This window comes from Anas platyrhynchos, chromosome 4 (genome assembly GCF_047663525.1).
Source record: "Anas platyrhynchos isolate ZD024472 breed Pekin duck chromosome 4, IASCAAS_PekinDuck_T2T, whole genome shotgun sequence".
Taxonomy (NCBI): Eukaryota; Metazoa; Chordata; class Aves; order Anseriformes; family Anatidae; genus Anas; species Anas platyrhynchos.
Genome location: NC_092590.1, coordinates 19,503,075 through 19,522,154, shown reverse-complemented (window position 1 = coordinate 19,522,154; position 19,080 = coordinate 19,503,075). Strand labels below are relative to the sequence as shown.

Genomic DNA, 19,080 nt, shown 5'->3' with positions numbered 1-19,080 from the left:
GGGGCGGGGAGGTGGGCGGTAGCGGGCGGGGCGTGCTGCTGCGCCTCCGGTGGCTCGCGGGATAGTTTGTGCTCACAATCCTTAATAGGGATTAATAGTGACTTTAGGGGGTCACTCTTCATCTGCCAGGAGCCAGTGTGGTAGCTCTAAAAGCCCATGGCCATAGCAGCACTGCCAGTGTGTTGCTGAAAGGTGCCGGTAGCTCGGGAGCAAAGCCACCGGCAGCAAAGCCAAGGCTCTTATTCCCCAAAGAAACTCGTAGCCTTATGCAGCTTTGGGAGCTAAGATGCACTTACCAGCAGTTTTTGATGTTCAATGATAAGATGCTTGATTGCCTTCAAGCCTTCATGTGACTTGCCTGAAATACCAAGTTTGTCAACTTTGTCATTTTGTCCCTTTCACGTGGGCTGTTCATTTCTGATGTAGCAACACAGACTTGCAGACTTTGTCCTTGAGAATTTCCCCTGACAAAGTGTCAATCTTCATATCTAGGAATCAGGTTATCCTGTTACGCTGTGTTGACTAAGGCATGTTTTTTCCTCATTCCTTCTCAGCTGTTGCCCAAGACCCACAGATTCTCTCACTGTTCTGGTGCAGCATGAACTTGTGTTAGGCTGCTGCACATTTTGAGTTGGGGGGAAGAGGGGGACAACCATAGGGGGACACAACCATGACCTGCTGTCATCTGTGGGTTTAAGAATAAAGGATCAGGGTAATAACTATTTCAGGAGTGCCCCATTGAAAGTGTTTGACTCTACCAGTTTATCAATACCAAGCAGTGGGTACAGGATCCCATTCCTTGCTGCCTTTCTCAGCTTTCACCATACATTTATCAGCTGCAATTTGAAGGAGCACAAAATGCTTGATTCGTTTGCCCTTTAGAGACAGCAAGTCTGATGTCTCCCATAAAATACGTACAATTTCCTCATTTTCCTTTTCTGCCTCTATTGTCCAATCTATGAACTGCTCTAGGACAGCAGAGGTCTTTTGAAATTACAGCCCCTTGATCCCCTGCCAATGCGGCAATTTTAATCAGTTGCTGGTGTGTAGGTTTATCCAGAACTCTTCCCTGTGTGCTTGTGCAGATGCACAGACACAACTTTGAGGGGGATGAAACAGAAGTCGAAGCATTTTGCGTTTTGGGACTGAACATGGTAATGTGGCTGTGTGTTGTGTCTCTTCACTAACTGCCCTGGAAGGACTGATGGGTGTTTTCTTTTCTCTCTCTATGCTGCTTGTGAGGCCAGGATCAGGATCCTACATGAGGCAGCTGGAGGACAGCAGGTATCAGAAGCTGCTTCTCAGGAGGAGTGGATGTGTGAGGAGTCCTCTGCAAAACTGCTGGTGCAGAAGTGCCCCCAGACACCAGCTAGATGGAGAAATGGCAGCTTTTGAACCAGCTTCACTAGAAGTTGTAAAAACAAAACATAGCTATTTTTAATCCAGTAGGCAGAGAACTCCAGAGATATAGGAACACTTCTTTTCCGTGTGTGACTGTCTTGGATAATTGTTTTCTTTTAAATCTGTCAATATATTTTTTTTAATTACTCTGCTGCATCTTGCAGAGATTTGTAGAATCCTCGCCTCTGCATTTATTCCCAGAGCTGCATCTGTTTGCCCGTCTACTCGGTGTTCCCAGGAAAGGAGGAGATGCAAGTCCAAGCGTTTCATCACACTGTAATTTATGCTAGCCAAGAAGCCTGAAGGGACATAGGTGAGGGTAGAAGCCACCTAATTCTTGTGAAGAATTAGCTGGTAAACTTCAAATTCCTTCCATTAAGGATGCTTGACATCTTGATGCATTGACACTTGAAGTGTCAATGGCTCTGCATACTCATTTTCCATCCTAGGAGCCGAGCCTGGAGGTGGTGGCAGGGCTGGGCTGGTCCTGTTGGGGCCAAGACTTGATGCTTCCTTCCCCCCTGGAGTGGCTTTCCCCAAGTCCGCACACAGATTGTGCTGTTTGGATATGCACAATGCAGGGCATGCTGAAGGTCTCCATATCTCAGCCAGCCAACTAGAAGTGCGCACAGCCTCCTTCCTGCAGGAATTCGGGACCCAGCTGGAATGCCTACATGAACCTTGTTTATCAGGAAGAGGCTTTGTGACCTGCTGTAGCAGGAAACAGGCAGCACTGACCTCAAGGCAGATTAGTCATCTGATGCCGTGAAGGTTGATGTTCCCTGGGAAGAGTGTCCTGTTTCTTGAGGAAGGCATCTGAGTGGGAAAGATAACGTATGTGGTGGACTCAGGCACTATAGTTGCTGCAGTCAGTGCAGGGGCAGGCGTACGTGATCCACAAAGGCAGTAGTGCACCAGCTCATATGCGCCACAGCTGAGGCCGTATTAGTGCAGCCGTGATCCTCCAGTCAATGCAGAGCGTTTAGAAGGAGTTAAGACTGCACTGAGCAGCAGCAGAGGGCTTTGAAAGTCATTCTCCACTTCCTAAATGATAATTGCACGATTCGAGTCTGACTTACTGACCAAGACTGATTTTTGGCATGGTTAAAAAGGAAGCTACCCTGTTTTCTACAGTAGTCGTATAGATATTGAAAAGATGTGAAAAGTGAAAAGCATCATTCTCCTTAGTATTTTATGGGTGCGGCCTTGGAGAAGAGGTTCTTGGAGGTAACAGTGTGGTAGGGTCTCCACAAAACCTAGAGACTGTGGTCTTGTTAACTGACCTCATGTCCTTGGGCTCTGTGCAGAGCAATTTTTGCAGCTGAGAGGAGTTGTCTGGGCTGCCAGAGGCTGAGACCAAGTGCCTTGTTTGTCCTGCAGAGCTGAAGGATAGCAGGTTGGATGCTGGGTGATGGATGAGAAGGCAGAATACAAGGAGACTGGGAATCCAAGAGAGGAACTGCGCAGGGTGTTTGGGATCCAGCACAGCTCTCTATAGGCTGGCATCTGTCAGTGCCCTCACAGGTGGCAATGTCAGTACAAAAGTGCATTTTTTCAGCAGATCTGGTGGTTTCTCATGAGATGATAGAATAGAGGTCTCTGACTCTAGGGCTATCTGTCATCTTCATCGCTGAATCTAAATTCTGACTTTGAAACACTGGAGTTGGCCACAATCCACTTCATTTCTGTAACAGCCGAAAGGAGTTCTTATTAATTGACCTAATTTTAACTGAATCATAAAATAATTTAGGTTGAAAAGGACCTCAGGAGGGCATCTGGTATAGCCACCTACTCAAAGTGCAAATAACTGTAGTTTTATGCCCTAAGATGAATTAAAAAAAAAAAAAAAATAATCAATTTCAAGCAAAGAGCAAATGGGATCAATTTCCTTCAGCCTGCAACTTGACAGTGATGAGCTGTGGGGAATCGGCGTTTATAGAGGGAAAGATTTAGGTAGTCCTGTGAGCAGATATTATTATTAGGAGACGTGTTAAAACACTTGCCTAGCCCCTTAGCTCTAGGAAGCTGGCCCAGATTGTAGTTCCCTTCCAGGCAGCACGGACAGAATTATTAATCACAAGACACAGAGCGCCAAAGGTACGCTCACACAGCTCGAGTGACGCGGCGGCTGGAGCTTTGTGCACAGTGACTTGCCTGGGTGTGGTAAGAGCAGAATGTAGCAGCACGCTGGCTGCATCCCTGGTGCTCAAAGGGGACCTTGCGTTCAATTTTCAGGGCTAAGAGCTTAGAAAATGTTGTCTTTCGTATGTAAATTAATTGTAGCTTCCCCAGAAATGTATTCTGCTGCTTATTTAGGGGAGAAATTCATTTTAACCTGAAAGTACTTGAAAGGAAGCAGGTTAAATATTTATTTATTTATTTATTTATTTATTTTTTCCTGTAGAAAATATTAGTAAAGAAAGAACACAAAAGGGGAGAATTTATCTCCTGGACATGCTTCCTTTCCTCCCTCTGCCTTCCTACATGTTCGGGCTTCATAATGTCTCTGTGGCAACTCTGAAAGAGGCAGAAATAGAAAAGTTCAGTATTAACCAGCTGCACGTTTGTCTCTGCTTTTAACCTGCTGTGATGCTGAGAAGTCTGCCCCCTGGTTTGTGTTTGGAACAGAGGCCCTGACTTGTTCTGGTCTTCTCCCCGCTCTTTGCAGGTTCTTCTCACAGGTGTGCATGGCCTTGTCACTTGAGTGGGATGTGCCTCGAAAACATTGGTGTCTACAACTTTCCTTGGTTTGAGAAGCCATCCTAGTTTCCCTTTATAGCCAGCAAAGCCCAGAAGGCAGTTCAGCTGATCAGATAAAGACACAGATTGGGGTAGGTCGAACCATGCACTGAATGCCCGTCTCTGAAAGGGATGCAGGGTGGTTTCCTCGGACGTGGAGGAAATCTCTGTAGTGCAGCTCTATTCACCTCTAACCAGGTTGCTCAGTTTCCATGCTCTCATCACAGTAAATGACCTGCTTCAGCCGCGGAAGATGCCTTCAGTCATGTAGCGGTCGTTCCCAGGAGGGCCACTTAACTCATCCCATGCAGCCACAGCTCTGTGCAGTAAACACAAAGCTAGTCAGCAGCATGTGACTAATTTCCTTTAATCAGCGAGTGCTGCTTAGGCTACAGCATCCCGATGGAATTACATTAGAGGTTTCCTCTGTAAGTACTGTCTTTCAAAATTACTTTCTAACAGCACACCGAATGGCATAAGCAGGGAACAGAGTCGTGGCAGCAGGCAGGCATCAATAGCATCCTGCTCTTAAGCTGAGGTAATGATCACTAGTTGGAATACGCTTGCATTTCCCCCAAGAACATGCAATTCTGGTACATGCATGCAGGTATGTGTGTAATTACCCTCATCACCGCAGCGAAACCAGTTGAACAGCGTGTTTATAGAAACTGTCCTTAAGAGCGATTGCCTCTTGAAGGAGCACAGCTCATGTACGAGGAGTGGGACTGTCTCCAGCCAGCCCGGGGAGACGATGCTGAGAGCATATTGAAAAGCTGTCTTCAGCAGAAGCTTGCCAGTTTAACAACTCCGTTCACTGTTCCTATTGCACAGTGGGCTCTTTGACGCAACAGAAAGAGCTGCTTTTTTTTCGCTTCCTCTTAAATCCGCCTGGCCAATTTAAAGCTTGTGGATATTTCTTCCCCCTCGGGGAAAGCTTATGTGAGGATTTTCTTTTTTTAACAGTTCATTCCGTGAAACTATTTTTTTTTTTATTGTTTGCTGTTAGAAAATGTTGGAGCTGAACACAAGGCTTTCTTTGCAGGTCAGTGGATGAACTCTTGACCAAAGCATTTAACATTTGAGTGTAGCTTTAGCAAGCACTGTAGTTCGGGAGGAAAAAGCAAGTTAGCAAGGTTATATCGTTTAAGCTCATGTGTGCTTTCTGCTGGGATAGGAATCTTTTCACATCTTCCAGGACTGAGTTCTGTGCAGATGAATTTGCTGTCTTTATTCTGTATATACCAAATTAATATTTTATTGAAAACAGGGAGATGACATCACATTTATGTCTGTATTATTTAAATTCCTGAGTGTCTCTACTCCCAAAATGTAATAAACCTTACTGGTAATTTCAGGTATAAGGATTTTTGCCTTTTTATTTTGAAGCAATTGTCTTTTTGAGTGCTTTTTTACTTCTTTTCAGCATGCTTTACTGGGAAGCATGTTGCTCGTGGGCACATGCTGTTTGCAGGGAAGATAGTTATTTACTATTTTGCATTTCTTCTTAGACTGCTATCAAGAGAACTAAGAAAGGCTGTAAGCATACTGTTAATGTCACTCTTCAAGCTGTATTTGAGGTAAGGCAACCTTCTTTCCCTACCTCTGAAATTAGAATATGAAGTAAATGCAGTATTTCTTTTATGCATAGTTACTGAGATTATCATGTTGCTATGTATTTTTCTTGTTGATAAAATGTGAATATTTGTCACAAAACCTTGCCCGTGACACTTGAAATCCTATATTTTTATTTCATCAATAGCTATTGCATTTCTGCATGTTTCTATTAGCTAGTGTACCCTAGATTAATGATATATCATTTCTGCAATTGCTTTGGTTTTCTCCTCTCTTATTATTACATTAAGTGTGTGAGTGGATTTCTTGCCCTGGGTAGGCAATTGTTATGCAAACTTTGTAAAACTGAGTTACAGATTATTTCCACTGTGAATCACTTTCCTTGTAAGCTGATGACTTTTATGGTAATGTTTAACATAAGCAGAATTGTTTTCAAACACACAGGGCACCGTTGGTGTATTCTTTTTTAATAGGACTCTAAAATAAAGGTCTAGAAAATATATTGATTCCTATCGTGGTGTTTATTTCCTTCTCCACTTAACGTTGCCTGTTAGGGGAAGTATATCGCTCTGAAACATTAAATCATTATTGCGATAGTTCAGGTGGAAGGTGTCACCGCCACACTGGCCATATGCAACTGCAATGAAAATGGAATTGGTAGAGGATACCACTGCTAAGGATTTCTGAGTAGTGTCTGGAGAATTAGGAAATAATACTATTTGTTTTTCTCTTCAAGCAATTTAAAATGTTGCCATTGATTTAACCTCAATTGAGGTTATTTTTTCTTATGCCTATTTCTGTAGCAGCGTTACAATCCTTACATGCAAGATTTTGACATGATTTCTCTGATTTCATTGCTGTTTAAATCAATTCATTTGGATATTTGTGGCATCTCTTACAAGAGAAATCATGTTAAGGCAGACGTGCTGTACTGCAGATTCAGGAACCTTCTTCGTTTAGAAAATCATCCTAAATCTATCTTGTTTGGCTTCGCACATCTCTGAAAGTTTGCTGTTTGAATTGCAAATGATGGTGGCTTCATTCAAGACATCTGTTTTAATGGTTTGTCAGGAGGCTTTTCACATAGGATGGGGTAGGGAATGATATAAGTTAGAGTTGCAAAGCTAGAGTGAATTATTTTCAAGCTTACAGAGTAAGAATATTGACTTTTTAAGCATTTATAGTTTACTTGAATAAATTATTTCAAAGGTGGTGTTAAAGCCCATTAAAGCTCACTTTTCTCTAATCAGAAATGTTGCGCTAAGTCTTAGCATTTTGTCGTCTGTTTCGGGGAGTTACAAATTCATATCATGTCACAGTGCAAGTACACAACTTATGTCTGCCACCTGTTTTACACAGTCTAAAAAAGCTTATTCGCTACCACTGAATATATCTCACATTGCCTTAAGAACCTTAAAATGAAGCAGTAATAATAAAGCAATGTTGCCATTATATAACACAGTTTCTGAAGCCTGTTGTCAACAAATTACATCCATCTCTGGTGCACCATCACTGGCAGAGGGTGTGTGTAGGGCATCACTTTGCCAGAAAGCAGGAGTGGGGAAGGAGGGTAGGTGTGGTTGCCTTGGTGTGCTCCTTTGGATCTTTGGATCAATGTGATTAGCATGCCTAATCTATTTCTACTTAGTTTATACTAGAAATGTTTCTTTACCCCGTCTGATGAGTTTGATCCTCTTCTGACAGTATTTTCATGCTTGGACACAGCTTACCTGTCAGGTCACATTGATTGGAAAGAGCCTGGTTGTGAGCCCCCCCGAGGTACCTCTTTGAGAGAAAACCCCATCATACCGTGGCTTTGGGAGCATACCTCAGGTCGCTTTAAGATTCTTGAGGAATCCCTCATTCAGATGTCTTTTCAAAACTGTTCAGGCTGGGTGGCTGCAGTGTTTCATCCCCAACCTCACCCCATTTTGTGTCTTGTGCCATGGAGCCTTGTGCCATGGGGCCTGCCTCAGCATGTTGTATATATGTCTCCGTGGTCTTGTAGCATGTGGCCTTGGGTTTTTGAACCAATTGTGCATTGATGTTACAAGGGCAGAAGCAGTGCTCCTGATGGAGTCCTGGGAGGTGAGGTCAACCTGGCAGGTATAAAGCAGAAAGACATGGTCAGAGCCAAGCGATTGTGATCAGCTAAGTTTTCTCTTTATGGATTTGGTTCTGGTTGCCCAATGTCACCGTATAAAAAGTTTATCATCAAACAAAACCTATAAACATTTCTTCCAAAAACAAGGCATTTTTTCCATCACCTTTTTATTTTAAAAATGAGAAAATGGAACTGTCTTTACTGGCAGGGTGGTCAAACAGCTACTGCTCCAGAGTGAATGGCTTAATTTGAGGGGAAGGTCATGTAAGGAGATGAGGGGAAATGCAGAAAGGCCGCGTTCTGGGAAATGGTGTGGATAGGCACATGAGTCAGAAGGCTGCTCAACAGAAGATAAACAGTAGTAACACATGGCTCTGCGCTAAGGACGAGCCCACTGAAGCAGGTGATGGGTTAGAAGACTTGTGGAGCATAAACTGAAGAGCTCATGGGCCAAGGGGTAGACAGAAATGGATCTGTGTCACATGTGGCAAATTTGCTTTCCCTTTATTTAGGGTGTGCGTATTTAAGCCTGACTGCCTCATGGTGTGCGTTCCAGACTGGCTGTGAAACTGCAGCCTGTGAGGGCCTCTCGGCACTGTTATAATATTACTAAAAAGGAGTCAAGTCTGAAGTCATGTCTTGGTCTGCAGAGAAGCCTCTGGCACAATGCCATGCTGCTGGAAGGCTCGCCTGAACCCCAGTGGTTTTGCTTATTCATGTGATTGAGTGGGACCCTTTCATTGCGACTCGATTGCATTTAGGCTCAAGAATAAAGGCTTGGATAAAAATACCACGCGCTGAATGTCTCCCACAGCCTCCAGGGAGCTGGAGCAGCTCAATGGCATCTGCTTCGAGAAATGCTGTGAGCCCGTTGATCAAGCTGAAAGCACTTTACTCCTTGTGTTCTACCTCAGCTGCAACAAGGCACCAAAAGTTAGGGCCATGGTAGCAGGTTTCCACTCGTTTCAGTTCATTAACTTCTCATTTAGGCTATGGCTATAGGTAGAAACCACTGAGAGGTACAGCAGGCCTCTCCTTTTGTTTCACACCTTTGTTGAAAAACAGAGACAAGGCATCCTGGTCTTCCAGGCTGTGTGCTTGGAATTCTTGATTGTGATATTCTTTGTGTGGATGCCCGCTTATAAGTTTCTTGTGGCTGGCAGGCATCAGAGAAGTCAATGGTGAGGCATCAGAGACTTTGCAGGTTCATTTTGTGGTTTTTTTTTTTTTTTTTTTTCAAAAGTACTAATTTTGAGTCTCTACTTTTGAAGGGTCAGCAGTGCAACCACTTCTAACTACATTTAATTACGTGGGCAGAAAAAGAGGATTGTGGGTTATTTACATCACCTCCATAGACTGTCAGAGACAACCCAGACCATATTGCTTCTTTCCTTTACTAGAACCTATGGACTTGCAATTTTCAGCTCTGTAAAATCACAGAATCATAGAACATCCTGAGCTGGAAGGGAACCATATGGATCATCAAGTCCAACTCCTGGCACATGTCACAAAATGACTGCTTTACCCTCCTGCATTCTTTATTCTGAAAGCAATGGTTTACCTTCTCAGTTTTGGGGCAGTTTTGGGTTCTGTTTTCAGGTTCATCATCAACAGGTTTATATTATTTATATTATTTCAGGCAGGATGGTAACACACTAACTGTTCCATGTTGAGCACCACGAAAACTGGCGAGAGAAGTGTTCGTAAGACTGCACTAGCATTATATGTGATGTACAAGTAGCATTTAACACTTGGGTTTGCCCTAAATTCCAATAAGGTGCAATTCTGCTGCCCCACTAAAGCTGTCTAGCCATTTAGCCAGCTTAATTTGTGGCTCGCTCCCAGCTCAAGAGAAAAGGTTTGCAGAGGTGGAGTGTAATAGTAGCTGGATTGCATGAAGTAACTCAAGCATCCCAATAAGCTCCTTGTTGCAAATGGTGTCTGTGAGCAAGACTAGGCACAGTCTAGCAAAGAAGTTTGGGCAGGGGAAAACAGTAGGAACAAAATTTGCGGTAAGTTTTCACCTTCAGCAGCAAGTAGATAGACAAATGATAGCTTTCGTTTCCAAGTCTGTCCTGTGATGAAGTGAGCTACCCTCCATGCACACATGGGTAGCCATAGTCTTCATCTTGTGTTGACTTGAAAACAGGGAGACAAACACCAGCCACTTGGACATGGGCATCACCCTCCTGTTCAGAAAGACTAGCAGAAGACTGATAGAAACTATTGAAACACTGGGGGTTTTCTTTTCATTTTTCTTCTCCATTGTGTGACTAACTGTGATCCTGAAAATTACTGGCAAGACGATGTGGAACAATTTGCACTCTTCCAACCTTGGAACAGCGTGCAAAGACCCTTGGGAACCGTTCTCCTGGAGAGGATTGAGGCAGCACTAGGCTTCTGGCTTGCTATTTCGGAGAAACTTTTTTTAAAGCTAAGGCTATAAATAGTTGACAGTTCTTAAACTAAATAATTCTGTTCTCTTCCTCTCCAGGGTGAGAAACTGGATCCAGATTTTCAAAGCCTGCAGCCAGATACCAGTATTAATAATTTGTATGTAATGTTGCTCAGGTTTTGAGGAAATTCTCTTATAGTTTCTGTTTTGTGAGCTCCCAAGCACATACACTAAAACAAGTGGTTTCAGTGGCTTTCATGTGTTATTAAGATGGTCACCAGTTTCTGTTTCCCTTGTAGCTTTTTCTGGGATTCAGATGGTGAAAGGTAAGATGCTGTATCTCCTACACTGCCATTTCTGCTACAAAGGTACTTTGACTACTTTTAAGGGGGTAGTGAAGCAGAGTCATTAGTCCTGTGATTTCAGTCCTTACATACTTTAAGAATTCTTTTAGGTCTTCTTCTCTATGAATTTCTGTTGAAGATAGCTATTGAAGTGCTGGCCATGGTGATCAGAGCATAATTAGGTAGCGTTGCATGTGCCAGAGATCAGCGTTAATCACTCGGTATTGGAACAAAGGCGCTTCCAGTTACGAAGGATGCACTGTGTGCATTTCTGTTTTTACCTTTATTAAACCAGACACCCAACCCCGATAGGGCTGTAAGGTTACAACTCACACTGTTCAGACAATGCCATCCTTCTTCTCTCAGAGTATGTCTGTCTCTATTTGGGATCTTTGCCTTTATGTTTCCTACAATCCGTGTTTTCATTGACATTTACAGTGAACACATAGGTGCTGACGTCCTGCACAGTGGGAAACTTTGAGTAGCATGGATTTGAAAAGGAGAAGCTTTACCCTGGCACATCAAACAGTCTTTCCTGTGTGCACTTTTAATGTGGAGCCGGTACCTAAGAAAACCACTCCTTTTCAGTTAGAGTAGTCTGGAAATAGAAGTAACAGTTTTGAAACACACTTTTTACAGGAAACTTTTTTTTTTTTATGGGAAAGTGAAGCCTCTTGTGTTCAGGGAAGAGATTTTGAATTAACTTCGGAAACTTTATAGAAAGCTATTGGTAAGATATACAATAGTGTGTATTGTGGAACAGGTTGCCAACACTTGTTTTCTCTCATCAGATTGCTATTAAATTAACAAAATAAATCTAAGGTGGATATGTAACAAATCAGAATATTGATTTATCCCAGTAAACTGAAATTCATCGAAATAGAAATATTTTAAGTTGCATTCATTATGGAAGTGGTGTTTCCTACCTTAGAAACTACTGTAGGGATTAGAGTCAAGGGACAGAAAAAAGCCTAAATGTCACTTATCTTTCAGTTTACAGGACAGTACAAGGTGAATTCATGAGATAAAGCATGGTGGTGGGATCCTGATGTTTTATACTTCTTAAATGAGCCAAATATTTATATTTATGAAGGAATTAATAAGCTATCCCACAAATATTCCAGCTTTCTCTAAGATTTGTTCAGGAAATGAAAAGCACTTATGTAATGTTGAAGGAATGAAAGGAAAAATTCATAGCATTAGAGAAGGGAAAATAATCCTTGACTCTAAAATGCTCAGGAACTAGCTTTACCAAGAAATTAGTTTGTTACAGCTGTAAAGTGCATGAAAACGTGTGTTTTGAGAGCACATCTCAGAACCTGTTGGTATAATAAGGACCCTTAATTTTCAGATGTGGCCAAAAGAGTTTAGAACAGTGTGTGCGTGTGCCTTTGGACTTGTCCAAATATGGTTTAAACTTTTCCTGCCTTGGTTCTGGATGTGATCTAAATTGAAGTTAGGAATAAGGATTTAGCGATCCTGTTTCACCTCTTTCCTAGGATGACAGACTTCAAGAGCTTTTGAAAAGACTTCTGCATCAGTGTTCAAACCCTCAGGCCTTTTATTAAAGTCATCTCTATTTGTTTTTTTAATCCCTATCACCAATGCAAAGGATTTTTCACTTGTTTGATGTAACAATTTGACTTTACTTGCAGGCAGGTCCACCATACCCATTATTTGGGCCATTCCTCCTATATATTTGTCTAGGATTGCCAATTATTTCCATATTCATTGAGTTCCATTACTACGCAGCCAGGTGAAACAGGCAGGTTGTCCAATGTCTTTTCCGCTCCAGGAGTACTTTAATCAGGGAGCACATGCATGATTTTTTTTTTTTTTCAGAGAGCTAAACTGTGTGCCAGGTAATCTGTAGCAATTAACATCTTTATTAAAAAGGCTTAGGCATTTCATGCCATTCTGTGCTTCTGCAACTTGTAGTGCAGCAAATAGTACTGTCTTGATGTGTTTTTTTTTCCTAATATGCATGAATCAAAAGTGGTCTGTGAGAGGAGATTCAGGAAAGCGGATGGGTTATATACATATATAGATAAATACAGACACAGCACTGTATTTATATCATAAGAGAATGAATTTCAAAGCTCTGGGGTCCTGCTCTCTAGCTGAGATTATTGATCACTATGGTATTTGCTTTACAGAGGTGCTGGTACTCATAGAGAAGGTACAGTCTATTTCTGTAGTTTCCCTAGAGAGTTTCATCCTAAATTTAAAAAAAAAATAAAAAAACATTCTTATAGAAGGTTGATAACAGTACATTCCCACCGGTATAAGCTGTGAAAGATTTCAGCTTTCTTAAAACAGCAAGGGAGGGAATTAGAGGTGAGGAAAGAGTCTTCAGGGACTCCTTTGCATCCACTATAAACTTCGTCTTGGTTGACTAATGTGCTCTTCTCCAGAGAACCAGAGAGATAATAGGTGAGTCTCTTCTGTTACAGGAAAGCTTCGGTCCCTGACAGTTTCCTTCCTTTCAGCACCCCCCACACTTTGTACCTGGGGTAAACAGGCTTCTTAAATTAATGTCTATTGACAATGTAGTCAGTGGAGAGGGCAAATAACCTATCCTCTGGAGGATTCCAGTATTTCACACTGAGGTTGTGGAGAGGTAGTATTCAGCATATTAATAATAATACTAACTCATACACTGCTAGGGTTGCATTTAGATTGTCAAGTTCCAAATGTCCTCAAGTTCAGTGTCTAGTTTAAGTCAGCTGGCTGGCTTTTCATGACACTCTGCAAAGAGAGGAAGCCACAGAGTGTGGTTTCATCTGAAGTACAAATGTACTTGTGATTTCTTTCACTGTATTATTTCAACATGTCATTGTCGTCTTTGCTACAGTTGGAAATATGAAGAAACAGACAGTGAAAATGACTTGCACAGGATCCTGTTGCCTCTAGGAAGGAGACCTTGCTTGTGTAGGCTGGTGTTCATTCCAGTGACATAGTTGTGTACATGCCTGTCATCTACCAATTTATCAGAGCTGTCTTCCAGACCAATTTATAGACCCTTTTGTGCTGGGAAAGAGGCTGAAACCTGCACGTGGTAACCCAGAAATTACAGTATTGTGTTGGAAAGACTCTGACATGCTCCACTTTAGTCACCTCAGTGCAGTGAGAGAGCATTTGCTCTTTCTTCAGAACATCCTTTTGCGTTTACTTGTAAGGCTTCTTTCAAGGGAGGGCTTATTTCCAAGTGATAGGGACTCTAGTGTAATATTTGTTGTGATTCGCAGGGGGAAAAACAGCTGATGTCTCTGATATAATATCTAAGTCAAAACTAAGGTGAATCTGCATTTGAATCCTTGTAGGCTGCAGTTAGAATTGTCCCTTAGCCAGTCTCCCAGACTAAAACTGACATGAAGCTGCTTTTGGTTTCATGTAACACAGAAGTTCCAAAACAGCAAAGTTATTTCAGACGTTGCTTAGGTGACACAGGAGATAACACAGAAGTGAAAAGCTTCCGTCCTGCCCAGTACATAGTTCACCTAAGCCTAGGGTGCTGAGCTGGGTTGTGACTTTCTGGGTGCAGGTGTGTGTTCTTGCTGCTTCTACATGCACAAGAAAGAAGGCAGGGAAAACTTCAGCTGAACAAAAGCATTGTGAACAAGTTTGGGAACGGCCTTGTTCCAAAGGATCCCTGCTGCTGCTTCTGTCAGTGACAGTACGTTACAGCCTTTCTCACTGCTTTTTACTTTACTCTTGCCTTTCTGCTGTGGTTTTCAACTTGCTTAATTAATAGTAAACTTGATATAAACGTCTGTACAACTACAGGGTGGGATGACAAGACTTGGGGTGGTACTGTGTTGCTCCTCCTCACTTAGCCATACTCTTTTCCTGCACCCCTATTCAGCTGTTTTGTGTTTTGCCTTCAGGATGTTTTGCACAGCTCCAGGAGGTTTGGGGTTATTGCTGATAGGAGTATCTAAGCTGAGCTTAGTGAAATGAAGTGAACAGGCTCGATCTCTCTTCACGAGCCTGTTTTCTGCAGCACTGTTTCAGCAGATATCACTGTACCAGCCTGGTTTCTATTACCACTTTAAGGAGATACCAGTGCTTTACAGCTGGATGGATAGATCCTAGAGAATGAGTATCTTTTGAGAGTTCCCAATAAATTGAGTCACTGTCAATCCACTGATTGCTCTCCCCTCTAATAACCCTGCATAATCTTGAATAAAACTTCCAGTTTTTAGCTGTGACACTCTGGACTGCATACAGACTCTTGCATATCCTGAATCCTCTCATTTTTGCTCTGGACATAAAGGTGTGGAAATAAAAGGCTCTTTCTTCTCCCATCATCAGTTTCTCTCTGTGTTTTGGCTTCATCTAGAGGAGCAGTTTGCAACCTGTAGGCTGTGGATTCCTGGAGCACGTGGACTGCTACAGAGGCAGGCTGTGGCAGGTGACTGTAAATTCAGCAGCGTGCTTGTGTGGGTTTCCTAATAGAAATTTTGTCACTGCTGGACACTTAGTATGGTTTGAAAATAAAGATACATCAAAGTAACACCATTCTCATGCTGGGATATTCCTGTAAACACCATTGTCAGTCCTGTACTTTCTGTTCTCATCTCTCAAATAGTCCTGTTCAATGCTCAGAAGTGCTGACTTATACTGAAGTCTCATTTTCTGGTGGGTTCAGGTGATTGAAGCTTGACTCCTGCTGATACAGGACAGAGAGCTGCTGTATGCTGGCATCATTTCTGCCTTTTTGGTGCTCCACAGTGTGCCTTCATAACTGTTTCCAGGACACAAGCTCTCACGCTGAACATCTGCATCAGCCCAGGTTTTCACAAAGCTGAGAGCCTCCCTCTTAGGTTGGCCTAAATCATGCTGTACTTACCACAGTAATTTTCATCTTTCCTGCAGCACTTCAGCATGGTACTGAAGTGCTTTTTGCCTCTTTCCAGGGTTCATTTACATCAACTTTTTCCTCTGTTTCAATGTTTGATTAAGAGTTTACATAGCTGTACTTCGATGCTAATTGCATTATCTATGAGTAATCCAAGACATACAAACATGATTTTCAGTGGTATAGCAAAATGGGTAGGAAATCTGCTTTGTCTTCATAAATATATAACACTGTAATTTGTGCAGGATAGATTGTAAAGTTTCTGAAACATGGAAAATAGTCACCGATTCCCATGAAGAGATGTTGGGGGTGCTCAGCAAAGCAGTGCAGGTATGTGTCTGGGACCTGGGTTGCCACACTGTGGAGAGAAGCAGAATGAAGTTGGCACAGATCAAGCAGGTAACACTGATAACCTACAGGGAACTTCTCATTGTATAGAGAGAGGAGTTTTGGATTCAGTGTTTTGGGGATGGGTTTTTGTCCCTGGGTATCCCAGGAGCTCAGTTAGGAGTCTGGACTGCTGAGTTGGACTTGGCTTTTGCTCACAGCGGAAAGGTAAATCCAAGCCAGAAGATTTCTCAAAAAATGATTCTTCCAGATGGCTAGTGGGATATGTAGGCCGTGGTTTGACCTTATTTTTCATGCTGTGTTGCTGCTTACCATGGCAATGGGGACATGAGGAAAAAGCTGGTGGTAAATAAAGAGTGATACTTTGATTCACCTGCACCCCTGACAGATGGGGAAGAGTCTCTGGAGCACAGATCTGTGGGTCTGGGAGGAAGGCAGAATGATCAGAAGTGTGTGAGGAGACAGAGAGCAGGACAGAGGCCAGAACAAAAAGTTTTTAAGTGAAGGTATGTAGGGATGCATCTTTTCTGACACCTGTTGTTTTGTTTTGTTTTGTTTTCTCCCATGGCTTAATAAGTTTCTGTGAGCAAATAAAAGATGTTCCCTCTCTGGTGTAGCCTGGCTGAGTCACTCCATTTCATAACAGTCACAAGTGCCCAGAAAACTTGTTGTAGCTGGATTGAGGCCCACAGGGGCTGGCTGAGATAAATAAACTCGGTAGAAATGGCCTCCAAACCCAATGCCATAGGAAGGGTCAACGCCGAGGGTCCCTTGCTTGTGGAGACTGTACAGGGAAAACGGGAGAATCACTTGAGCAAGGCTCCCACTTTGGGCCTTGTTTCTGCTCTGAGGCTGTCTTGATGCTCTCTGCAGATTTGTAGGTCTTGAACACGTGTTTGTTTGGTTGGTTGTTTTTTATTCAAACATATTTCAGAATCCAAACCAGCTGCTGCAGTTCCTTCCCTTCAGCAGAACCGCTTCAAGCCATGCTGTGGTTTTGTGGCTCTTTGTAGCTGGTAGCGTGCTCACAGCTGATTTCTTCATGACGCAGGGTTATTTTAGCAAGTTTGGGACTAGATGATTCTAAGAGGTTTTTGCAAATGCCCTTGTCTCTCCTTGTGCCCTCCTCATGTCTTCCTCCTGTACATGTTTGTCCATCCCTCCAGCAAAATATAAGGATAAAGTATGTCCCAAGCTCAGGTGTACCGGGGCTTGAGGACAGCACAAGCTCTGATTTAACCCAGTCCCTTCCAGTTTCTAGAATGAAGTTCTGGGGGTTTGAATGTGTGGTCTGTGTATTCACAAGCATGTGGCTTGTTTGTATGCATGTGGTCTGAGTGCTCAGCACCTGAAAATCAGAGCCTGTAAACAGCCCGCTGCATTAGGAAATCTAGGCTGTGCTGCTTGTTTATTTCAAGTATAAATGTCATCTTGGCAGGCAATACATCTCCTCCCTTGTATATACAAAGTTCGTAATTTGATGGCTGAGCTTAAATGGCGTATGTTTGGTAATGAATTTTAAAGTTTTCGTGTTCTTTAGTGAGTGTGTGCACGTAATGCAAAGACACAAAGCCAAGTTTGTGTTCTTTGAAACTGCTTTCAGATGTACTTTCACAACGTATCTGTTGAGCTAAGCAGAGGGATTTGACGTAAAGATTGAATAGGTGAATTGTGGAGGAAAATTACCATGTTTATTGTAATTTTCAATGAAGTTAGTGTAGGGGCTGTTCGAAGTAGTGGCTCCTGGCTGTGGCATCTTGTCAGACGGTCTGCTTGCAGTGTTCATAGCCTTTACTACTAGCGTACTGATATTTTGGACTGACACAATACTTAACAAAGCATCAGTGCCAGAAAAAAAAACAAACAAAAAAAAAAAAAAAACAGATTGTGATTCAGTAGTTAATACTGTGCTACATCTTGGAAAAAAATCTTAACAATCTTCTTGAAAATGATATAAAAGTGACCACAAAAAATCATTATGGCACGTAACAATAATTTAGTTTTTCCATTTAGATCATACATAAATGCTCTCTATTGTTTTCTTCCAAGGAATTTTGGAAATAAGACTAATCCTAGCTGTTCCAAAGCCTGTTGAGATTGATGGCATTCCAGAATAAATGGGAAAGCTTATAGAGAGTGCATTTTTACAGGGAAAAAAAAAAAAAAAAAAGTAGGAAAGGGTAACTAAAAGTATCCAGACTCAAGGCTCTGAAAATAATTTTTGTTGTATCTGCTGAGGCTATGAAACATACTTGTGAGGCATAAGATCAGAGGTGTGAAAAGGTTTACTTTCCACTGCAACAGCTGACTTATTTTCAGTAAGAAATTATCATTTGCAAATTTTCTCACTTAATTTATCTGTAGTTACTGATTTCATCTGTGTGACTTCCTCATTTTATCTGAGGTGTTTGTAAGCTGTAGTGTCCGTATTCTCAACATTGCTTATGTTTTGCACAGGGGGGAGAGGTGCTTTGTTCCCCGTGTTTGTTTTACCTGTTGCAAAGGAAGCTGTGTCATGATGGGTTTTTTGTTACAGTAGAACTTGTACTGGGTGTTACAAATGTTCTTCTTCTAGCATCATGTCATTACCTTGGCACTCCTTGGGGAACTTTCCTTTTCCGAAGGAAAACATTTCCAGTGACCATCACAGCAATATTCTTTTGGGAGGTTGCCTCTGCCCCCATATTTTCATCTCTCTCTTTAATGAAATTGAAATTCTAGTTCCATTTTCATGGTACACCTTCTCCTTTCTTTCAGGTAGCCTGCCTGAGCAATGGCTTTGGTTGTGTGAGAGACATCATCTAATAACATCACTGCTGTGCAGGTCCTGCCCTGTCACAGGCTTTAGAAAGACTTCTCAGTTTTCCTAGTGATGGATGCAGTGTTTCCAGTTGAGGCTGACCAGGTGTTTATATTCCCAGAAAACAGGGAAGCCAGGGTCTTCAAGATTATGTGCTTTTGGTGTTGAAAGTTTTTAGCTGAAAAAGCTGGGTTGTCTTCCACGGGCATGGTGGAAGCATTTTCTGGTAATTTTGTGATTTTTCCTTGACTTGCAGACTGAAATAGATTAAGCCTTAGAACAGACCTCTCTAATGAATATAACCTGCCTTCTGTGGCATGCTTCCAAAGCGTGGATTTGGGCTGAGATAGAGCTGTGTTTTGCCAGTACTTACGAGCATGATAGTGGTAGAACTTTGTCTGCATCTTTGCAGATAATGAAGTGTGCTTCTAAGAAATGCTCCATCGCATGAGTGGAGTGTGTTCTCAGGAATGCCTCATAGCTTAAATTACTCTGGAAAGGGAGGCTGCCTAAAAG

The 19,080-nt window shown here is 42.3% G+C and overlaps 1 protein-coding gene across 6 annotated transcripts in view; it reads left to right on the top strand.

Annotated features, from left to right (window-relative positions):
• Positions 1-52: 52 nt before the first annotated feature.
• CSGALNACT1 (chondroitin sulfate N-acetylgalactosaminyltransferase 1) overlaps positions 53-19,080 on the top strand; it is a 48,663-nt gene continuing 29,635 nt past the window's right edge. For 5 of the 6 annotated variants that reach the window (XM_072037139.1, XM_013104696.5, XM_072037137.1 and 2 more), the window contains exons 1-2: positions 53-5,182; positions 5,649-5,717. The gene's annotated coding sequence lies outside the window, so the exon portion shown is untranslated. Of the gene's footprint in view, positions 5,183-5,226; positions 5,274-5,648; positions 5,718-19,080 lie in introns of those variants that run through there. The other variant, XM_038178563.2, reaches the window with a different exon arrangement.